General features: G+C 44.3%; 2 long non-coding RNA genes across 2 annotated transcripts in view; one reads left to right on the forward strand and one right to left on the reverse strand.

The window, feature by feature from the left end:
- LOC146498779 (uncharacterized) overlaps nucleotides 1-12,632 on the reverse strand; it is a 319,599-nt gene that overhangs the window by 132,425 nt on the left and 174,542 nt on the right. The gene's annotated exons all lie outside the window — the stretch shown is intronic.
- Nucleotides 11,141-11,979, forward strand: LOC146498787 (uncharacterized). The gene is made up of 2 exons (XR_014870424.1): nucleotides 11,141-11,211; nucleotides 11,751-11,979. It is a non-coding gene; the product is annotated as an uncharacterized LOC146498787 (long non-coding RNA).

The raw sequence follows: 12,632 nt of genomic DNA on the forward strand, positions 1-12,632 counted from the left end.
TAATAAAGTTTACTTTGACTTCAGCACAGCAGCGAGGAGGCGCACCGAGGGCTCTCGCGCTCACTTTTCGCATACAGAATTTCGAAAAAACATCGGTGTAAATTATAAGTCTGTATCATAATGTCTGGTGTTTTTGTGTTTGTTGGTTTGTTTTTATTTTGTTTTATTTTGCGAGTTGGTTATTAGACGCTGCTCCAGCTGGTCAGAGAATCCCCCGCCCTCTCCTCCCTGTGCCGCAAGCAGCAGATGCACCTCGCAAACGGAGGGCGCCCTTACTCCCCGCAAAAATGTTATTTTTGCAGATGCCCGTGATGCCGCCCCCCACCACGATGCCGACCCAGGCAACCACCCGTGTCGCCCGTATTAAAGACCGCTACTGATTGCAGCCACAAACATGAATCAATTTTATTGGAATTCAATGTGAAAGACCAATACAAAGTGGTGTAGACGTGAGAAGTGGAACAAAAATCATACATGATTCCAAACATTTTTTACAAATAAATAACTGAAAAGTGGGGTGTGTGTAATTATTCAGCCCCCTCAATACTTTGTAGAACCACCTTTTGCTGCCAGTTGTTAAGAAAAAGAAATATTTTTAATGTGTATCCGCTCATTAGATTGTTTTATGTACTTTAATAATGAAGGCTTGTAGAGCAAGGCCACTTTACTAAGTGCTCAGTCAGACTGAAAAACAGGAAGTTTTAGTGCACAGCCATATTAATAGATAAGACACAGAAAAGAGGAACTTTCCATATAAGCAATGTTTGAAACTGTGTGACGTGTAAAGTACCAAAATAACACCTATATGAAGCACAGTTGATGATTCTAATGTTAGAGCTCTTGCAACTGGCGTTTGAGCTGTGCAGGGGTCTCTCTCTTCTGGAAGACGATTGAATAAAAAGAAATATCAATATTTTAACACACTGTGAGTCGGTTTCCTCTGTTCTATCATGGGGACAAAAGAATCAGGGTTTAATACAGTCTTTTAGGGTATGTCTCTACCAGCTTTGCACATCTAGAGACTGAAATTCTTTCCCATTCTTCTTTGCAAAACAGCTCAGTCAGATTAGATGGACAGCGTTTGTGAACAGCAGTTTTCAGATCTTGCCACAGATTCTCAATTGGATTTAGATCTGGACTTCGACTGGGCCATTCTAGCACACAGAAGCACCCCCAGAGCACAATGCTGCCACCATATTTGACAGTGGGGATGGTGTGTTCAGAGTGATGTGCAGTGTTAGTTTTCCACACATACCGTTTTGCATTTTGGCCAAAAAGTTCCATTTTGGTCTCATCTGACCAGAGCACCTTCTTCCACATGTTTGCTGTGTCCCCCACATGGCTTGTGGCAAACTGCAAACAGGACTTCTTATGGTTTTCTGTTAACAATGGCTTTCTTCTTGCCACTCTTCCATGAAGGCCAACTTTGTGCAGTGCACGACTAATAGTTGTCCTATGGACAGATTCCCCCACCTGAGCTGTAGATCTCTGCAGCTCGTCCAGAGGCACCATGGGCCTCTTGGCTGCATTTCTGATCAGCTCCTTGTTCGGCCTGTGAGTTTAGGTGGACGGCCTTGTCTTGGTAGGTTTACAGTTGTGCCATACTCCTTCCATTTCTGAACGATGGCTTGAACAGTGCTCCGTGGGATGTTCAAGGCTTGGGAAAACTTTTTGTAGTCTAAGCCTTCTTTAAATTCCTCAATAACTTTATCCCTGACCTGTCTGGTGTGTTCTTTGGACTTCATGGTGTTGTTGCTCCCAATATTCTCTTAGACAACCTCTGAGGCCGTCACAGAGCAGCTGTATTTGTACTGACATTAGATTACACACAGGTGCACTCTATTTAGTCATTAGCACTCATCAGGCAACGTCTATGTGCAACTGACTGCACTCAGACCAAAGGGGCTGAATAATTACGCACACCCCACTTTGCAGTTATTTGTAAAAAATTTTGGAATCATGTATGATTTTCGTTCCACTTCTTATGTGTTCACCACTTTGTGTTGGTCTTTCACCTGGAATTCCAATAGAATTGATTCATGTTTGTGGCTGTAATGTGACAACATGTGGAAAAGACAACAAGCAACTGTATATCTACTGGTTTTCCTGTTTGAAACACAAACATCCGTCATCACTTTGTTGTTCTTCTTCCTGCAGCGTTTGAATATTTCAGCACTAAACTGATGTTTCTTCAAAGCTCATTTCAACATGTTGAAGTCATGAATGAAAGTGCAGACTGAGAGTGGATCACATGATGTTTAAGCAGTGTTGGGCAAGGTACTTTGAAAAAGTAATTAATTATAGTTACTAGTTACTTCTTCAAAAAAGTAACTGAGTTAGTAACTGAGTTACAATGTTCTAAAAGTAATTAATTACTTGAAAATTAACCATTGTGTTACTTTAAAAAAAATGTTTAACCCTCTGGGATCCAGGGTGTAATTGGCCATTTTTAACAACTTTTGATTTCCCCTCTACATTTCACCTTTAAAAACAATTTACTTTGCCTTGTTTGGTATCATCCTTTTCAGCACAACCTCACGTGTCTGAATTTACAGTTATGTTTTCATTTTTGACATTGTGTAGGTATGTAAAAAACGACAGGAGAGGTCTCAGTGTCTCACTCCAACTTTATTAACGGACTCAGCAGAAGTTCACATACAGAAAGCGCCAAAATCTCCACCCCAGCACTTCCCTTCAACTTGGGTGTGAGTGGAGCCACCTGGTGGTCCGCCACACACACCTCCCCCCTGAACACACAGTTAGGTCTCTATTCAGTCCAGGACCCTGGGCCTAAGCAAACGGCCTGAGCGACTGAACCTGGGAGGGAGAGAACAGGCAGAGGAAGGTCCATCCTGTGAACGAGGCTGGTGAAGGCGAGCAGGAAAGGCAGCTCAAAGGAAGCTCAAACGGCGGTGGTCGGGGGGTAGTCTTGGGGGGAAAACCAGAGTCTGTTAACCCCGTCAAAGGAGGGCGGCCTTGGCGAGGGGCCTGGGCCGGCACTACATGACTGTCCGGAAGAACATGTGCAGGTTTAAGTTTGTCAACACACACAGTCTCCCTACGACCCTCAAAATCCAAAACAAAATGTTTCTGGCCCAGTTCGATAACCCTAAATAGTCCGTCGTACAGCGGCCGCAGCGGTGTCCTGTTGGCATCGTGCCTGACAAAAACAAACTTAGCAGTCTCTAAAGTCTTTGGAACAAAAGTGCCAGGCAGGCAATGGTGCACCGGACCAGGAACCCGAAGTGAGTGCAAAAGCGGGTTGAGGGATAGCACCGATGGATCGAAGCAGGGGGGAGGGTTCTCGGGCAAGAATTCTCTAGGCACGTGGAGTGGCTGGCCAAAAACTAGTTCAGCTGGGGACGCACAGAGATCCTCCTTAACCGCTGAGCGCAGCCCGAGCAAAACCCACGGGATGGCCTGACGGTGAAAAAGTCTCTGGAAGGAAACAGAAGACATTTCAGAGGCTGCAGGCAGATTTCTTTGATTTGGGGCCTTTCTCAGCTTTATTGGACAGAGCAGTGAAGATAAGTGACAGCAAAGCAGAGGGAGAGAGAAAGGGGACGTGGCCCGGGTCAGAATCAAACCCAGGCCAGCTGCTCTCCACCTCATGGCACATGGTCACCTGCTCATCCTAGTGAGCTCCACCAGCAGCCCTTTCACACAGTTTACACTGTCAAACACTGTGTGTGGACCTCAGCTAACAATAGGCTGCATTTAAGTCTGGACTACATGCTTTTATATTGAGGAGATTTTTCACTGTTTTTATTCCACACGTTCTCACTCCCAAAGCGTAACATTGACAAATCGTCAACATATTACGTTTTTGGCTACCCACCACCATGACGACCTCGGAAAAATGAGGAAATATGAGAACCATATGGACTCAATCTACACATGTTCGCTCTTTTTCTTCAAATCGCTTACAAACACGCTATTTAACGTCATTAAAGTCCTGGTTAAGCTCAGGTTATGGTTAGGGCTAGGGATAAGGTTAGGTTTAGGGCTGGAATACAGGGCTGGAACGTCTATTACCGCGGGAGCGTCATTGCACTGGATTTCGCCCATAACCCGCCGCGTACCATAAGAACGCCGAAGGTCTCCTTTTGCGTTCCTCAGGAACGCCGTGGGATGTGACAAAACGTCGCCATGTTACGCCTCGGGAGTGAGAACGGGCTGTTTTATTCCATAAGCAGCACAACATCATGAGCAGCGCTTTGACATAAAGAAATCAAACTCAAGCTGACTTTAAACTGGATCTACTTTTAATACAGGGGATCAAAAACAACAACATCTTTATTATATATCAGGACAGAAAGTAATTTCATCTCAAATGGAAAACAGCTTTATTTGGAATAATCAGCACTATCAACTGGTTTGGGATCTCCACCAGTTTCATGTCTTTACAGCTTCTCCAACAAAGTTCCTGTAAAATCAGCATTTTTGTCTTTATTGGTTTGATAGTGATTGATTATTCAGTCCCAATCTGCTGTCATCTAAAGAACAAAATGATGTTTCTATGAGTCAAAAAGCTCCAGATGTTGTCGGCTTCACAAAGAAAACAAAGATTAGGAACTTAAACACAAAGTGTTTGGAGCCAAAATGTTACCACGCTGCTCTTTTTGAAATGGCAGAGGTACAGTGGTGTCTAACAGCACACTGTGGAAGGCAAACGTGTTATTGTTGGATGAAACTTCATGAATCCTTTGTAGATTTGAGCTTTTGGGGCCTTTCTTTTCTCTTCAGGTGTACAGAGTGCTGAGGAGGCAGGTGAAACGGGTGGAGCTGTTGTAATGCTGGCAGAGGGTGTGTCTTAGTAACTCTGTTAGGTAGAACTGGATTAAAACACCTGAGTTTCCTAATGTGTTCTCAGCCTGTTATAATTCTAGACAAAGGGGAGTAGCAATTTTAATCCATAAAAAAATTAATTTCACAGTACTCGATACAGTTATAGATCCAGAGGGCAGATTCTTAATCATTAAACTATCTATACTTGATAAAAAGCTATGTATTGTAAGTGTATATGGTCCAAATGTTGATGATCCCTCATTCTTTCATGGTTTTTTCAATGCACTCTCTGAACACTTAGATGGCACACTTGTGCTTGGAGGCGACCTCAACCTTGGACTGAATGAAGAAATGGATAGGCTCAATACAGCAGGAACTCAGCGTAATTGGCAGTCCACAAATATAATCAAACAGTATATGAGCGACTTTGGTCTTTGCGATGCATGGCGCTCCCTTCACCCCACCAGTAAGGAATATACTTTTTTTTCACATGTTTATCACTCCTACTCTCGTCTAGATTATTTTTTGGTCAGCAGCTCACTGCTGAGTGACGTTTCAGACACTGAGATTCACCCTATAGTTGTCAGCGATCATGCTCCTGTATCTTTAACACTAATGCACAAGAATAATACTACGCCAAGTAAAAACTGGAGATTTAATACATCACTGCTTAAAGATGAAGACTTTATTAAATATTTTAAAAAAGAGTGGACTTCATATTTAGACTTTAATGACACTCCCGGAACATCAGCTTCTGTTTTATGGGAAGCAGGGAAAGCTGTGATGAGAGGTAAAATAATTTCTTTCTCATCACATAAAAAGAAAAAAGAAAACAAAAATATTCAGGAATTAGAAAAAAACATCAAATCACTAGAAGAAGCCTACGCGTCCCACCAAGATCAGGAAACACTGAACAAAATACGCAAAACAAAACTAGAATTAAATGAGATAATTGATAGAAAAACAAAATTCTTAGTACAAAGACTACGCTTACAAAATTATGAACATAGTAATAAATCCGGTCAATTTCTAGCAAACCAGTTAAAAATAAATAAAGAAAAAACAACTATATGTGCTGTTCAAGATTCATCTGGGAACACAATATATGAACCGAAACAAATAAACAACATTTTCAGGGATTTCTATAAAACGTTGTATTCACCACAAATAAACCCATCTAAAAAGGAAATTGATCAATTTTTAGACAACATAACTCTCCCAAAATTATTAGACTCTCAAGCAATGGCACTGGATTCGCCACTGACATCAGGTGAACTCCAGGAAGCCCTGATAAATATGTCCAATAATAAGGCTCCAGGTCCAGATGGCTTTCCTGCAGAATTCTACAAAGAATTCTGGACGATTCTAGCACCAGTTTTTTACAGAACGTTGTTAGAAATCAAAGAAAAGGGCAGACTTCCATCAAATATGAATTCTGCAAACATTAATCTCCTGCTAAAACCAGGCAAAGACCCTGAATATCCCTCAAGCTATCGTCCAATATCCCTTATTAATGTAGACCTCAAAATAATCTGCAAAGCTCTCTCGAAGAGACTAGAGAAAATAACCCCCCTCTTAATTCATCCTGACCAAACTGGTTTCATAAAAGGTAGGCACTCATCAACAAATACACGTAGATTACTTAATTTGATAGACTACTCATACAGTAAAAACCTTGAAACTACAATATTTTCCTTAGATGCAGAAAAAGCGTTTGACAGAGTTAACTGGAAATTTCTATTTGCAACTTTACACAAATTTGGTTTTGGATCTTCTTTCATCAACTGGTTAAAAATATTATATAATTCCCCAACAGCTTGTGTCAGAACAAATGACCAGACATCCTCCAGCTTATGTCTCCTGAGGGGCACCAGGCAGGGATGCCCACTCTCCCCTTCACTGTTTGCAATTTTTATCGAACCACTAGCAGCAGCAATTAGACAGAATTCAGCAATTAAGGGCATAAAATGCAAGAACGTAGAACATAAAATCAGCCTTTATGCTGATGATGTGTTACTCTTTCTCCAAAATTCACAAACCAATATCTCTGGGGTGATTGAATTGATAAACTCTTTTGCAAGAATATCAGATTACTCAATTAACTGGTCAAAATCTACAGTCCTTCCTATTAATTGTTGCTTCCATAATTCCTCTTCTACTCCACTGCAATCGGGAAATATAAAATATTTAGGTATTAATATTTCTCCCAAGCTTGCAGATCTAACTAAATTAAACCATACCCCACTTTTAAAGAAAGTAGAAGGTGATCTGGCTAGATGGAAATGTCTACCCATATCACTCATGGGAAGGGTTGCTGCTATAAAAATGATGGTATTACCAAAAATAAATTATTTATTCTCAATGATCCCAACTAAACCGCCGCAAGATTGGTTCAGATCTCTAGATTCATATATGTCCAAATTCCTTTGGAAAAATAAGCCCCCACGTATAAGCTTAAAAACACTACAAAAGACCAAGGATAAAGGAGGATTAGAACTACCTAACTTTCAGCACTACTTCTTAGCCAACAGGCTTCAGTTTATCTCAGGATGGCTAAAACATACCCTCTTAGATGAACCTTGGCTAGATGTAGAACAAGCACTTTGCAATAATCTAGAGATTTCAGATCTACCATTTATCAGCTCAAACATCCAACGACATGAATGCTTCAAAAGCATCAACATCAGCTCTTCTCTGACAGCATGGTGGGAGTTTCTGAAGTTGACAGAGTCTTCATTAATCCCATGCAAACGTACACCTATCTGGAACAACCCTGACATATTACAAAACAATAATATGATAAACTTTTCAGATTGGAATGGTAAAGGAATCAAATATGTAGAACATATACTAGAAGGAACAGAATTTATTTCATTTGACAGACTAGTTACACAATATGGGATCAACAAGAAAAGATTTTTAGAATATCAACAAATTAAATCCATAATAAAAAAGAAATTTAAACTGGGTCAAGTTGAACTACAAACACCACCAAGTGTGGTTCAATTTTTTACTCTTAAAACCCCCAAATTACTATCCAAAATATACAGAATGCTTTCTAAAACAGATGAATCAATATCACTTCCTATTGCAAAATGGGAAGCGGATTTATCAGTTAACTTAGACCAAAACTTCTGGTCTCAGATTTGCTTAAAAACCTTTCATCTAATCAGAAATCCCAGTCTTCAATTAATTCAATACAAAATACTACATAGAGTGCACTATACAGGTCATCGGATGTTCAAGATGGGCTTTGCATCTACCAACAACTGCTCACACTGCCAAACCAATTCACCGGACAATTATATCCACGCTCTTTGGTTCTGTCCACCAGTTCAGAAGTTTTGGCGCGAGATATGTGAAGACTTATCAAAGTGTCTGAAATGTAACATTCCAACTTCCCCCTTAGTGTGTTTGTTGGGCAGCTTAGATAATGTCACTTCAGAAAAGAATATAGCCCATATGGTTTTCACTGCCCTATGCATAGCCAAGAAAACAGTCCTCATGAACTGGAAAAATAAAAACAATCTTAATTCTAACCAATATAGAAATTATCTATTAGATTACATTAGTCTTGATACAGCCTCTGCCACCACATCAGATCAATCGCTCTGGGCTCCTCTGATCAGTTCCATCACCTAGTGGGGGTGGGGGGTCATATTTTGGTCTCGCCTTCACTGTTGTGATTGGTGTGGGGGTAGGGTCAGGGCTTAGGGCGTCGGGGGGTTCCCCGGGAGCATCTTCCTTGGGGGGCTCAACCCGGGGTAGCGGTCATGGCCAATTAGGGGCTCTGTTGGCTCTTAGGTGACGGCTTCCTCGTGGCTACGTGCAGCGGGGCTAGGGGAGGGTCTGTGCTGACGGACGGGGGTTACTGACCTGGTAGCCTGGCTGCCCCTGGGTGGGTCCGGGACGGGCGTGAGGTTCTGGGGGCGCTCCGGCTCTGGCCTGGGGCCCTGGCCGGGCCTCGGGGGCCTGGGTCCTGGTTGGTGTGTTGCCGGGGTTGTGGGCCGGTGGGTATATGGGGGCCCGCCACTGGCGCGGGGTGCCGCCGGTGCGCCGAGCCACCTGGGGGGCTCTTCAACTGGTGGTGGGGGGGGGGGGGGGGTTGTCACATCTTGCAGGAGCTTTCCTCTCTCAGGAACTCTCTCTGCAAGAGGGGGAGATACAGGAGAGGTGGAGGAAGATCTCAGCCTGGGCGTCTATTGTCTTATGTAGTCTGGAAGATGAGTGGATGATGGGGTGGGTGCAGTTTTCTCTGTTGTGGGGTTGGGTGGACTGCCCCGGGCTCTGTGGGGCCGGGCGGCGCCGCTGCACTGGGCCCCGGTTCGGATGGGCCTGGGCCCCCCTTCCCTGGCGGGTCGCGGAGTATGGGGGTGCCTACTGGGGTCAGCGGGGGAGCTGGCCCCAGGGAGGGGTCACTTGCCCCTCCCTTCCTTCCCTCCCCATCTCCAGCTGCCTCCCTCTTCCCACTCCACCACAACCACCCACACATGCAGGGCCTTGGAGTAGGGGTGTGTCACCAGGGTGCAGAGGAGGTAACCCCCCCCCCTCTGTCCCCTTCTGGCTGCCTCTGCCTCAATTTTATCCCGCAACTTAGACATTCACATTACTCACACTCTCATTACACATACATATAGGATCTTGGGGGTGGGCACGCTACACGGAATCCCAATTACCATCAGGGTGTACACCTCACCCCCGGCTTCGTTGCCCACCTCTCAATTTTAAATACAAGTAGACATTGAGGGCTAGCAGGAGGGACTATGCGCTTACCTGCTGCTCTCTGGCAGGTAGCTCCATGCCCTCCTGGGTTTTAAATGCACCTTAGAACACACATACATCAACACTACAATGAGCGGGTGGAGGGAGGTTAGGAGTCTTCTCTCACCCTCGTTCTCTGCTTTCTGCTGGAGCAGGGGGGCTAGGAGGAGGAGTTGGCCGTCCGACTGGGATCCGGAATGTGGGGCCTCCCTGCTGCTGCGGAGTCGGGGCGGTCTGCTTCTCCCCACCGCAGGGAAAAGGGTAACACAACCTGGGTCTGGGTGCAGTTCCCCCCTCCAGGGGCAAGGGTACCTAGACCCGGTTCGTAGAGTACGCTTGGGGAGTGTGATTGTGTGTACAGCGTCTCTTTATGTCTGTCTCCACGTTGGTTGAGTGTGGAGTAAGTGCATATGAGAGCATGAGGGTGGGAATGGATGTTTGTATCTGTGTGTGCCTGTATGTCTGTGTCTATATGTCAGGTTGGGTATCAGATGCCACCTCTCTGAGGACAGCTCAGGCCCTCCAAGGTTTGGAGGCCTATCTCCTCCCACCACTTCCCCTGCCGGGGGCGGACTCCCTCAGACATCGGTGCGTTGGTGGTTCTTTGTGTCCGGGGGTGGGCGTCCGGGTACACACCGGCTCACTCCTTGGCGGCTGCTTATCAGGGGCCTGGAGCCTGGGGCTCGCTTGGGCCACTTCGGAGGTGGGGTGCCCCCGGCCTCTCGGCCTGGGGCTCGGTCACTCAGGCACAGCTGGCTGCCGGCGGAGCTCACGGGCACGTCACTGCAGCCCCCCCTGGCTTCTGCTCCGTGGCTGCTGGGTGACCCCTCATCTGGGACTCTCCTCAGCTCTTTCTGGGACGGTGGCACGGCTGCCCCTCTGTTGGTCTTCCTTGGTCTCTTGTGTTCTGGGGGCCTCTGGATGTCTGGAGTTTTGATCTCCTCCATACCTGCTTCATGCCCTGGAGGACGGGACAGTGGCCCCCCACACCCTCTAGCAGATCATTACATGAGGGAACCTTTTAAGAAAACAAGCGCGTCCATGCTCACAGGTGTACACACGGGTGATCACACACACAAACTACACCCTTTTTGGCTCAATGCACACTGCGCTGTCGATCTTACGTGCTGCACAATAATGTTTAATATTTAGTATTTACTGTCATATTCCCATATATCATTGTGATGTTGTTTATTGTATTACTCTCGTTTTCTTCTGCTTGTTTTCTTTTTTCTTTCTCAACAGGTGATCCAGGTGATCGATATATGTATTTTTTTTTTATTTTTTTTTCTGCTTATTCTGTTGGTTTTTGTTTTTTGCCCTTCTCCCCCGTCCCTCTTCTCAACTGTTTTTCTTACCCTCTTTCTTTCTCCCTTTTCTTTCCCCCAGTCAAGTCTGTCCTGTATTCAGCAAGTGAAAATAAAATAAAGAATAAAAGGTGAATCAAATGGACCATTACGGCAAAGCTGGGATGGTCAATTTGGTAAAGAAAATCCGTTGGGCATCTTTCTTCGCCTTTAGACAATAATTCTGATGGCAAAAGAGCCAAACGGGACAGGCAAAAAAAAAAAAAAAAAAAAAAAAAAAAAAAAGGTAGAACTGGATCCAACATTGTGGATGTGTTGATGTTGGAGCCATTAAGATTCTCTGGCCACACTGTAGGTGTCATGGTGCTGGGTCGTTGACCCAGCGTTTTGTGTTTTATGATTATTTTCCTCTGTTCTAGTTATTCTGATTTTGGCATTCTGTGTCCTCTCCACTTGTGTCCGGTTCGTGTTCTAGATTTCCTGTTTTATTCTGAAGGTCTCTGTCTGTTGTCATTGTGTTCAGCTTGTGTCCTCCAGTCATCATGTGTATTCGGATCAGCTGTTCTTCCCTCCTGTGTGTGATTACCCGATTACTTTGTGTGTGTGTGTGCATATATACAGTGGGTGTCGGTCTGTGTTCCTTGTTGGCTCGTCTGCGTTCTATGGTGTTTCGTTCCTGTCTCTGCGTCTCTCTGCCCCGCACCCCTTTTGTATGCTCTCAGGTTTGTTATTTAGTTCTCCCAGTTTAGGTTTCTTCAGTTATTTGTCATGCCTCACTGCTTGCTTACCACTATCCCACCTTGTAAATAAACATCACACTCTTCATCAGTCAGTTGCCTGCATTTTGAACCTTTTCATTCCACTACACGACTGCTGCCCCAGCCGTGACAGTAGGATTTCCCTTTGATTCACTGCGGGGGCATTTTGGAGTCTGTCAATGAAACTCTTCATATTTGTGTTTGACACCAGTTTATAGAAACATAGAAATGTGTCATGCTTTTGTTCGGCTGCCACAAATATACGCAATATACACATTTGTTCATTGGTTGGACTTTTTGTAAGGAGACACATTGAAAACCATGTTAATAAGATCTTGTTGTTTCCTGTGGATCCGACACAGAGAGTGGATTTCAGACAGAAACCGTGGAAGAGATTTTAGAGGCTGTGTGTGGCAACAGGAAGTTTCTGTATGTTTGCTGATCTTACATGTGGAAAACAACACGTGATGTTTGTGAAGTTCTACAATGATCATTGTTCTGACAGCATTTTGAGTGGGAACAGTTCAAAATGAGAGTAGTGGGAGTTATTTACTGATTGAAACAAGCTGAATGTTTCTGTGCACGATGAAGATCAGCAGCAGCAGCAGCTGATCAATGAATTGACATCTATCAGTCGTTTCATGAGATGAAGTCATCAGCAGACATTTGTTCTAACTGTGTGATAAATGTCAGAACGTCAGGGCTCTGCTTTAGTCACTACTTGATGATCATTGGCTCATTGTTGAATCCAGTGGCCCAGTCTGACCTCTGACCCTTTGCTGCAGGTCTTCTGTGTTATCTCCACTTTCATGTCTGATCTTCTGCTGTATCGTCCAACATAAACATCTGGATCATTTCCCACACTTCAGCAGATCTTTAGTTTGGGCATTACAGTACAAAATAACACATATTGTACTATACTGCCCACTTCCTGATCTTATTGGATCTGTGTGTGAGGTTGGTGAAGGAAACACATGTTTACTGAGTGAATCGCTGCCATTAGGAACTAGTTTTTATA

The sequence above is a fragment of the Neolamprologus multifasciatus genome, chromosome 17 (assembly GCF_963576455.1).
Source record: "Neolamprologus multifasciatus chromosome 17, fNeoMul1.2, whole genome shotgun sequence".
NCBI lineage: Eukaryota > Metazoa > Chordata > Actinopteri > Cichliformes > Cichlidae > Neolamprologus > Neolamprologus multifasciatus.